Genomic DNA, 12,473 nt, shown 5'->3' on the forward strand with positions numbered 1-12,473 from the left:
CAAGCTAATTTTAGCAACAAGTTCTGTTTATTTTGTCTCACTCAGTGTTCCTAGAGCCTGCTAAAGTAGTTAAACAAGTGAATTCATATTTCCCTTACTTTTATCAAATTTCTCGATTCCACCTTAAATGCAGCAACAGTTACAACCTTTTTTAAGCTCTTTTCTGAGCCTGATGTTGTGCAGAATTAATTGAGAATCACAGCCAAGTGTACATTTACAATATATACACTGTTGTTGTGTTATTAAATAATGATAATAATACAATTTATGTACATAAGGCATAGTGGTTTTATATATGAAATAGATGTGAGATGTGAGAGTTCTGAGCCAATGCCGATATCCCATATTACACATGTATTACACTTATATATTTTACAAAGAGACTTGACACCCTGGTATAACTTCATAGCTTGAAAACTAATACAAATACAGCTTAATTTATTAATTAATAAATTTAATAATTAATTATTAATTAATTTTAACCCATAAAAGCCCACACTTGAGCAGCCCATTATGTTTTCTATTTTCTATTGTCCTGAGAATACATTATGGTAAATATTTTAAGGTTAACATCTTGATGCAACTAAATAGTAAGTCAAGAATGGCAGTTTAATAACTTGTATTTTATTTTGTTTTCTGGAAAGTGTCTCATAACTTGCTATATGAAACAGAAATAATCTCATTGAAGTCTTTGATCAGACAAAATGATTGGAACAGACCTGTAAAAGTTAAAAATGCACTTAAATTAAATTAGTTGAACTTCAACCCAGCACACCTACAGTCTTACAGTGAATAAGGTGAGATGAATGAACATAGACTCACTAACTGTCCTGTAGTGATGCTCTCAGGATGTTCAGTATATGTCAGTTAGGAACTTTATGAGTTTAATTAAAGGACAGAATGCTGTAAGGTACTTCTACAGATCTTTTAAAGGGTCTGAGACACATACGTCACCATGGGTTCCTCTGGGTTAAAGTAGCTTTGGCTGGCCAGTGTCAGCCAATTTTAGTAGCATGGCCAGCATGCTACTATTTTTTTCTTACCATTTTGTCCTTTTCTAGCATACAATTAAATCAACAAATACAGTTTAAACTAGTGGCCAAATCAATCAATGCAATATTTAAAAAATATTCAGTTGTCACCAGACACCTAAATAATGCTGATATAAGTGTTCATCCCTAAAATGAACTGTTTAAAAACATCAGTAAAAAATATGTATAAAAAATGTTGACATATTATATTCAAGAACAAATAATAACATAACATTGCAAAGTGCAATTAAGAATTACAGGATTAAGAAAGTCAAAATGACATAAGCCTTTATCTCAAAAGTTCAAGAAAATAGAAAATACTTATGATTATTGCTATAAATATTATGTGCTCTATTTTAGAGATATATAGGTGAGCCATCAACTGCACACAATGCAGCTCGATTTAGGGCGTCAGTGTGTGTTTGGTATCATAAGGACGCAAATAATACGCCTTGCACAGCCCGAAACATGCAAAAAGCATGCATTCGTTCATTTTAACTCTTAATTATGGGTGTGTTTCGGGAGTAACATGAAATAAATTGAGCGTATCACTTGCCTTTCCCTTTAAAAGCATGGTGTGCTCTGACTTTGGCAGATTGGTATTTTAACGGTGCAGCTCTTCTGCAGGTCTCAGCAGAGTAAACTGACCTGTGTGTTCACACTGTGAAAGTCATTTACAGAAACAGCAGTGTTATTTTACTGTGTATTCTGTTTATTGTTGATGTAAAAGTTGGGTTTGTGCACTGCTGCGTGTCTGTACGTGTGGAGGTGTATGAATTGTTGAGCATGCTTGGCGCCCCTGAGTAGCCAAGATAGGAATGGACTACTGGCAGTGGACTGTTTCAGGATTCATTTCAGCCAGTGGCTCAACTGTGTTTTTCATTGCTAAGATAGCGATACACCAGACATTTACCTAAATACACTTCATATCCAGACCACCACGCCCATCGATGCAGATGCAAGGCGTTTAAATAGACTGATGGGGGGGGGGGGGGGGGGGGGGTTTGTCTGTCTCTACTGACACGGTAAGCAGCTTCTGGACCTCCAAGTGCTGGATTCCAGTTCAAGCACATCCTTCTTACCCACCCCTGGCTATGTGGTGCTCTGTAACAGATGTGTTTGTGTGTGTGTGTGTGTGTGTGTAAGAGAGAGAGAGAGAGAGAGAGAGAGAGAGAGAGAGAGAGAGAGAGGGAAGCTTAAGCACTGCCTGTTGTCTGTACTTAAAGCAAGATTACTTAAGCTAAATCCTTTGGGGAAGCAGCTTCTTTTCTTTTGTTTGGGTGACATACCTGAAACATCCACCTTGTGTGTGTGTAAGCGAGTGTGTGTGCGCGAGTGTGTGTCAGTGTCAGAGAGACTGAACAGATGCAGGAGTGTAGAAAGCTTCCTTGCTTTTGTAGAACTGTCAGAGATGAAGGGAAAACTGGATTAGTCTTGGCTTTGCAGATCAGACTTTTCCTACTGCTTTCAGTATTTCTGTCAAAACTGAAGCAAAAAGGTAGAAATCAGTAGGAAGGTCATGGAGTTAATGGGGCCAGTCACTGCAGGCAGAGACTAATAGCAGAGGTGTTGGTCACATGATTTCAGCACGGTTGTTGGTTAGGGTTGCAGTGCCGCAGGGCCTGGGTTACTTCTGCAAACTGCTCTGGGGCTGTGGCACAGGGTCTATTGGTGGTCTGGAAATGGAAAATGGAAAATATACAGCTCCACAAAAAAATAGGAGACCACTTTACACTGATTACATGGGAATGTAATCAAGAGGAAGATGGATGATCACATGGATGAACCAAGCTGAACTGCTTGAATTTTTGCACCAGGAGTGGCCTAAAGTTACCCAAAAGCAGTGTGTAGGACTGGTGGAGGAGAACATGCCAAGATGCATAAAAACCATAATAAAAATAACAAACAGGGTTATTCAACCAAAAATTGATTTCTAAACTCTTAAAACTTTATGAATATGAACTTGTTTTTTTGTTATTTCTGCAAATAAATGCTCTAAATGACAATATTCTTATTTGGAATTTGAAAGAAACATAAACAACATAAACAGGGGTTGCACAATGAAACTGAAACACCTGTCATTTCAGTGTGGGAGGTTTCATGGCTAAATTGGAGCAGCCTGGTGCCCAATCTTCATTAATTGCACTTTACACCAGTAAGAGCAGAGTGTGAAGGTTCAATTAGCAGGGTAAGAGCACAGTTTTACTCAAAATATTGCAATGCACACAACATTATGGGTGACATACCAGAGTTCAAAAGAGGACAAATTGTTGGTGCACGTCTTGCTTCTGTGACCAAGACAGCAAGTCTTTGTGATGTATCAAGAGCCACGGTATCCAGGGTAATGTCAGCATACCACCAAGAAAGACCAACCACATCCAACAGGATTAACTGTGGACGCTGTAAGAGGAAGCTGTCTGAAAGGGATGTTCGGGTGCTAACCCGGATTGTATCCCAAAAAACATAAAACCACGGCTGCTCAAATCACGAAAGAATTCAATGTGCACCTCAACTCTTCTGTTTCCACCAGAACTGTGGACTAAAAACCAGGTGTTTCAGTTTCATTGTCCAACCCCTGTACCTATAAATAGCAAAATCATAGAAACTGTCTGTGGTAAAATGAAAGAACACAAAAGTAGATGTGTTCCAACATCTGACTGGAACTGCAGGTGAAACCATTCACCTTCCACTGACTGCAGAAAGAGCTGAGTGCCGCACACACTCTAGAGCTTTAGTTTATTAAAAAAAAGGAAAGAAATAGACCCTCAGGCAGAATGTAAGCTCATTAAGATACACTGAAATAGTCATTTCATTACACACCGAGCTCTCAATTAAAATTAAATAATGCTTAACTTTTATCCTTAGAGTAATGATTACAGTTTGTGAATTTTTAATGAATGTAATGCACTTCTTCTCCGACAATATTTCTTCTGGAACCTCGTAACCGTGGAGTAGCTGGAGGATCTAAGTGACATATTGGCAACCGCACATAACAGTTTAGTCATTATGGCATGGATCAGGATTAGCGTGGTAGCAGAATTACCTCTGGTCATTACTACGTTTAAGCCATATGCGCCCTTTCAACGTGTTTTTTTTTTCTTTTTAGTTAATGAAACAAGCAGCAGTGGAGGCAGCTATGGCTGCAGTGACTTTAGCCTCCACAGTCTTTAGATATTAGCATCAATTAAATGGAAATCAGCATTAATTAGCGTGATGGTGTGGGCTGACATTTTCCCAGCCTGATGATTGTCATTCGCAGCAAAATGGCAGTTGAATGGATTCTTCAGAGAAAGAGCTCTGGAGAGCGAGCCTCATGAATTATTGCTCAGCCAGTGTTCCACATCAGTTACTGTCAGCGCCTTGATGCCAAAAAGATATCAATCAATTAAATAAGTACTAATGGATACGCTCAAGCGGACGCACGCCGCATTATAAAACACTGGTACAGGCCGTACAGAGCGTATCACCGGACAGCAGTGTTTATTCAGTACGTTAACTGTAATTAAACCTAATCAGCATTCACCAGTACCATCTTATGTCTCATTAACAGTAATTAGTGTTAATTCATGTTTTTGAGATGACCTACATGTTTGAAGCTTTCCAGTATGTCATCTGTGTCACAGTGCAGCAGCAGCATGACGGCAGTAAGAGGGGCGTCAATCTACTGATATATATAAAAAATTCCACACTTTACACCTGCTTTTACTCCCACTCACTGGCCACTTTATTAGAAACACATACTGTACCTTTTAATTCCACTTACTCTCACTGGCCACTTTATTAGAAACACCTACTGTACCTTGTGCCTCCACTGACTCTCACTCTTACTGGCCACTTTATTTGAAACACCTACTGTACCTTGTTCTTCCACTGACTCTCACTGGCCACTTTATTAGAAACACCTACTGTACCTTGTGCCTCCACTGACTCGCACTCTCACTGGCCACTTTATTAGAAACACCTACCATACCTTTTAATTACACTTACTCTCACTCTCACTGGCCACTTTATTAGAAACACCCACTGTACCTTGTGCCTCCACTGACTCTCACTGGCCACTTTATTAGAAACACCTACTGTACCTTGTCCCTCCACTGACTCTCACTCTTACTGGCCACTTTATTAGAAACACCTACTGTACCTTGTTCTTCTACTGACTCTCACTGGCCACTTTATTGGAAACACCTACTGTACCTTGTGCCTCTACTGACTCTCACTGGCCACTTTATTAGAAACACCTACTGTACCTTGTCCCTCCACTGACTCGCACTCTCACTCGCCACTTTATTAGAAACACCTACCATACCTTTTAATTACACTTACACTTACTCTCACTCTCACTGGCCACTTTATTAGAAACACCTACCATACCTTTTAATTACACTTACACTTACTCTCACTCTCACTGGCCACTTTATTAGAAACACCTACCATACCTTTTAATTACACTTACACTTACTCTCACTCTCACTGGCCACTTTATTAGAAACACCTACCATACCTTTTAATTACACTTACACTTACTCTCACTCTCACTGGCCACTTTATTAGAAACACCTACCATACCTTTTAATTACACTTACTCTCACTCTCACTGGCCACTTTATTAGAAACACCTACCATACCTTTTAATTACACTTACACTTACTCTCACTCTCACTGGCCACTTTATTAGAAACACCTACCATACCTTTTAATTACACTTACACTTACTCTCACTCTCACTGGCCACTTTATTAGAAACACCTACCATACCTTTTAATTACACTTACTCTCACTCTCACTGGCCACTTTATTAGAAACACCTACCATACCTTTTAATTACACTTACACTTACTCTCACTCTCACTGGCCACTTTATTAGAAACACCTACCATACCTTTTAATTACACTTACACTTACTCTCACTCTCACTGGCCACTTTATTAGAAACACCTACCATACCTTTTAATTACACTTACTCTCACTCTCACTGGCCACTTTATTAGAAACACCTACCATACCTTTTAATTACACTTACTCTCACTCTCACTGGCCACTTTATTAGAAACACCTACCATACCTTTTAATTACACTTACACTTACTCTCACTCTCACTGGCCACTTTATTAGAAACACCTACCATACCTTTTAATTACACTTACACTTACTCTCACTCTCACTGGCCACTTTATTAGAAACACCTACCATACCTTTTAATTACACTTACTCTCACTCTCACTGGCCACTTTATTAGAAACACCTACCATACCTTTTAATTACACTTACTCTCACTCTCACTGGCCACTTTATTAGAAACACCTCCTGTACCTTGTGCCTCCGATGACTCTCAATCTCACTGGCCACTTTATTAGAAACAACTACTGTACCTTGTGCTTCCACTCACTCTCACTGGCCACTTTATTAGAAACACCTACCATACCTTTTAATTACACTTACTCTCACTCTCACTGGCCACTTTATTAGAAACACCTACCATACCTTTTAATTACACTTACTCTCACTCTCACTGGCCACTTTATTAGAAACACCTACTGTTCCTTGTGCCTCCACTGACTCTCACTCTCACTGGCCACTTTATTAGAAACACCTACTGTACCTTGTTCTTCGAATGACTCTCACTGGCCACATTAATAGAAACACCAATCGTACCTTGTGCTTCCACTTACTCTCACTGGCCACTTTATTAGAAACACATATCTTGTACTTTTACTTACTGGCCACATTAATAGAAACACCAGTCGTACCTTGTGCTTCCACTTACTCTCACTGGCCACTTTATTAGAAACACCTATCTTGATTAGAGACGCATACTATACTTTGTACTTTTACTCACTGGCCACTTCATAAGAAACACCTACTTTGTACATTCACTCACTGGCCACCTGTCTTGCTCTTATACTTTATACCTTTTTTACATTTATACTGTCCATTGGTATAAATGAATATATATATATATATATATATATATATATATATATATATATATATATATATATATATATATATTAGAACATATGTTCACTGTGGTTTTTGCTAAGTTTTAGACTTGACCTTACAGAACAAGGACTTGCTTAACACCCCCTCACAGCTTGCAAAAGTCATTCAGTTCTTGTAATTGGATTTTCTTTCTCTCTTTTTCACAGAATACCTCTAGTTTTGAAACATTCTTGCTGTATAGCTTGTGTAATTTAGTGTAATGTCTGTAATTCATAGTTTTCTATGATGTTTAGGGCAGGAGCTTGTTCTTCCCCCATTTCCACATCCACCCCAAACTTCACAGTTGGCGTGGTTCTTGTCATAAATGCAGTACTATTTCTCTCTAAATGTACCTTTATGGATAATGGCCACTGAGCATTATGACAAGGTTTCACCTAATGTAAATGTTATTTGTGACTCTTATTAAAGTTTGATTGTACAAGGCCAGCCCAGAGTGAATGAACAACGAACAAGCAATAGTTATCTAATACAATAGTGGCTTACTGGTGAAGACCCTTATTCATCCTCCAGCCCAGCATTAGAAGAATGAATAATGCTGCACCAGTTGAGAGTCCAACATTAGCATTTGACTGTATTTAAATATACATTTCAGTCCTTTATTTTTTACCATTAGTCTACCTAATATAATATAATTAATAGCATATTTATATATTGTCGCAGAGCTGCACTTTTTGGTGAAAGTAAACAAATGAGGGTGTATGCCTGGAGGGAGTGCGTGTACTTTTTCGAATGAGGACGGCAGACAGTAGAAAAACAAATGCAGCCGCTTGAGGGTTTATTCTTTTGTTCTTTGGTTCAATTCCTTTGTCTTTTCATTCTTATTGTCTCTCTCTGTCACTTTCTGGTTGGACAGTGATGATTAAGCCCTTCTGACCTTCACTTCTTGCCTGTCCTGATTCAGCAAAAAGCAAAAGAACAGTATGTGAGAGTATGAGAGAGAGAGAGAGAGAGAGAGTCTGATTTCCACCTTGACAGCTGTCCCTGTTTGGTTCACTGTAGCTCAGGTCGATATCCCAGAAGACTTTGAGGCAGTAAGAAGGGTCACAGTACAGTGATGGGAGCAGTGACTTTTACCTCTTAGATTAATGATATACACTCCCGTTTTTTCCACTTTATATTTGCCATTTAAGCTCTTCAGGTCCACTCAATAAATGGAAATAGTACAAAATCCAGTGTATAAAATAAAGTAGGAAACTTCCAAGACAGTAAAACTAACTGAAAAATAAGAATTTAAATATTTAATATTGTAAAAAAAAGTATTTCTTACAGATAGATTACAGATGAAGCCAGAGTGTGTGTTCAGTACTGTTTCCTACACATTCAAATGACTCTTGGAAACTGGAGTAAACTGGTACAGGAAGAGTCACATCTGGCTGACCCACATGGCAACACCTTTAGCTTAATTTATCATGGGACTAAGTCTCAGTTTCAGCAGTGAAAAGAAAAATCAGAGGTCTGACAGGTGAAGTGCTGTAATAAATGTATTAAAAAAGGTATTGAAAAAAAAGAGAAAAAAAAAACAGCTTGTCTATGGCACTGCTAATGGACTACTAAAAAATAATGGTGTTCTAAATCTTCGACCAGGAGTGTACTTGCTATGTGTTGTTTGTATGTGCTCAAGGAACAGTATACACAAAAAACGTGTAGAAAACATGATAGAATCTGATAGAATCATGATAGAATGCACCTACTAGTGCATTTAAAAAAAAATAGAATTACTTTATTTCAGTAATTTAGTTAAAAATATGAAACTAATTTGTTATATAGATGTATTACACACAGAGTGATCTATTTTAAACATTTATTTTCTTTTATTGTTGATGATTATGGCTTACAGTCAATGAAAAACCCTCAGCACTTGCGCTGATCTCCACATTAAGGGCAGACTTCCACTCTAACATGGTCACCCTTCTCCACTCTCGCTGCAACCTTTCCTCATGACTTTCGCTTAACTTTCTTTCTCACACACTTAAATGTAATTTCAAGTAATTCAATGTAATTTGTATAATTATGTGCTTTTTAACTTACTTGAAATGGATGGCAGAGAGTATAAATGGCTGAAGTGCAGAAAAATGACAGTGATTATATTCTTTCACAGAAGACAATGCAGACATTATTTTAGCATTTAGTAGCCTTTTAGATTTTGGGGGGGGGGGATTTTGATTTTTTTTTATAATGTTTTATGTCCTTTGCAAATTTAATCATTTTAATTATAATTCTTACTCTGCTCTTCTGTGCAATTAAATTAAATATTTATTATTATTATTATTATATATATATTCTTTTTTTTGCAAAATGTGTGATGCTAAATATTTGTTCTTTCACTAAACTTAGTTTAGTATTATGGGCTTTTATTAATGGGCTTTTAATAGGTTATTTGTTGACTGGCTTACAGTAGCCATAATAAACTGACAAATTATATATATATATATATATATATATATATATATACCATTTTTACCTTTTAACGTTTTCTGCACTAATTGTTTATTCATGAATCTATAATGAACCATTGTCTTTATGAAAGAACCTTTGAAGACCCCTATTTTACAAGTGTATCAAAAAGATCTGATCTCTGAAACTCATTATATCACAGTAATTCTTCTCATTTACAGAGATATGAATAGAACAACAATGTTCTTAATGGAGCACAGCCAATAAAAGACCTGACGATACTTAGCAAACAGGATAAAACTGGCACACATCAGTGCAACTACAATAACCCATCTATTATTGGTGATATTTGCTTAAAACATGGATTAACCTGTAGATGTAGATGCAGTGAACAAAACGAAGGGCTTATTATCTCAACTAGATTATTACGGCCACACACACACACACACACACATTCACACAAAGACAACATAGGCCTACGCACAGTTACCTCCGATAACCAATTATCTCTCAAACTTTTCTTTGTTCTGTTTGTGTTGCTCCCATACCTCGCCTATCTCTCATTTTCTCTCTCTCTCTACAAATTAGAATACCTCTGTCTTCTGACGGCGCTCTGTAAACTGCATTATCCTATCATATACAGAAGCAGAGAGAAACGAGGGGCGGGGGGGGGGAGAAGTGTCAGATTATCAGACTACCCATTCTGTAAGGGAGGAGAGAAGCGATGCCTTTTGCCTTTTAAGACCCGTTCCCTTTTTCGCCGGGCAAAAACCCGATTAGATCTGAACACCACAACCCATGTTGAAGCTGACTTGGATTTTGCCAAGAGTTAAAGGCATCAAAATTGAATGTCTGCCTGTGTTTTGAACTGTGTTTCACTGTTTTCTTTCCTTGAATTTGTAATAGGCTTCAGAATTCAGGGCATTTTGATCATGAAAAATAGATCAAATCACCAGCGTGTGAGCGGATTGACAATTGGTAGAAGAGACGAGTTCCAGCGTGGATCTCATGGAAGCACACAGAAAAATAAAGAAGGTGTCAGAATGGATTCTTTGGAACAGAGAGAACAGAGAAGAACCATTTCTGGTTCCACAAAGAACCTTCAGAGTAAGACTGTTAGGTCTAAATTAGGCCATTCTAGAACCAATTCTGAGCACCCAGTGAAACAACAACGTAGAAAACTTTTGAGCAAATTTTTGGACCATCAGTTGGAGTTGAGGGTGTATGCTACTGTTTGAGAGAAGAATTAGAACTAAAAAAAAGTGTGCAGGATGGTTGTATATCAGATGGACGTGGTTCCCACTGGTCATTATGATATCCCATGTGGCAACTAAGGTGTGGCTAAGTGGTTGCTAGGTGGTTGCTAGGGTGTTTGTAGGTGGTTGATATGGTGATGCTGGTTACTAGATGGTTGTTATGCTTGTAGCTCAGGTTGTTGCTATGGTGTTGCTAGGTGATTGCTACCTAGGCAGTGGTGGCCTTAACTGCTCTCTGGGCACTGCATCTTACTGAAGCTTCAACTATACCTTGTACTTAACCATATGAACATTTGTGAAAAACAACATAAAAATGGACTTCTTGAAAACAATTATGAACAGTGGAGGTTTCCTAAACCATTTGAAACAGTAAGTACCCTGTTCTTAAGAGTATTCTTAAGATTATGTAAAACTCTTCTTTATGTAAAAATATATGTATCTTCTCTTTCATGCTTTTACATCAGTCCCCTCCTACTTTTGTTCCAAGTGTTTGTTAAAGTTTGAATTGCTCTCTCACCAACTTCAGAAGTTTGCAGATTTGTTGTGAATAATGGACAGCAATTTCTCACAGCAGTCTCTCAGTGAAAGTTTGTTCTATCTATCTACCTACCTATCTATCTATCTACCTACCTATCTATCTATCTATCTATCTATCTATCTATCTATCTATCTATCTATCTATCTATCTATCTATCTATCTATCTATCTATCTATCTATCTATCTATCTATCTGTCTGTCTGTCTGTCTGTCTACAGTTTCAAGAAAAAGTATGTGGTCATTAAATGTGTTCTGATCTTCATCTAAGTCCCAACAACAGACAAACACAGTCTGCTTTTTAGAGCATTCCTCATCACAATCTCTCTCTTGAGGTCATGATGCCACAGCATCTCCCCTGGGTTGAGGTCAGGACTCTGACTGAACCACACTAGAAGGCGTATTCTCTTCTGTTGAAGTCATTTGGTTGTTAATTGACAATAACATGCCACAGGTCATGTGACGGCAGTACATGAATAAATCATTTTCACCTTAGCTTGAGGATTTGCTTGAGAATGTCCCTGTATTAGTTATGGAGGTATTACTACGCACAGTAGACAGTGCAGTGGGTGATAATGGTGGTGAGTGGCTGCTTCTTGCAATAATAATAATAATAATAACAACATGTGAAGTGACAAATGCATTCAATGCACTAGGCCCACATGTATATCCTTTAGGTCATTACCAAATTATTTAGCACTACTATGGAACGTTTCTGTTCTCATGACACTTAAAATATCACACTGCAAAAAAACAAAATCTTAGCAATTGAAATGATCTAGTTTCAAAGCAATACATCTTATTTTTTGCTCTGATAAGAATTTTTAGTCTTACTAAGCATTGTCAATGTAAGATTGTTTTAGGAATTATTATCTTATTCAGTCATACTTAGACTTTTTACCTTATTTTAAGTAATTTTATACTTATGTAGAAATTTAAGCTAGAAAATGAAATATTTTTGCTTGATTTGAGTCTTACTTCACTCATTTTGAGGCTTTGTCATAGCTTATTTTAAGAATACTTTATAAGAAAATTTTGCTTACCCCATTGGCAGATTGCTTTGCTTAATTTGAACATTTATGTCTCAATTTAAATAGATTTTATTAGTGGATTTTTTGCAGTGCAGTTATGTCTGCTTGTCTGTCTGTCTGTCTGTCTGTCTGTCTGTCTGTCTGTCTGTCTGTCTGTCTATCTGTGTCACCAATTGACAAACTAAAGTTCAGCCATTGTCTCCAGCTAAAACGAGGCACCTTCAGT

The 12,473-nt window shown here is 37.5% G+C and overlaps 1 protein-coding gene across 2 annotated transcripts in view; it reads left to right on the forward strand.

The window, feature by feature from the left end:
• fibcd1b (fibrinogen C domain containing 1b) overlaps positions 1-12,473 on the forward strand; it is a 240,568-nt gene that overhangs the window by 156,255 nt on the left and 71,840 nt on the right. The gene's annotated exons all lie outside the window — the stretch shown is intronic.

Source organism: Astyanax mexicanus, chromosome 1 (assembly GCF_023375975.1).
Source record: "Astyanax mexicanus isolate ESR-SI-001 chromosome 1, AstMex3_surface, whole genome shotgun sequence".
Lineage (NCBI taxonomy): Eukaryota > Metazoa > Chordata > Actinopteri > Characiformes > Acestrorhamphidae > Astyanax > Astyanax mexicanus.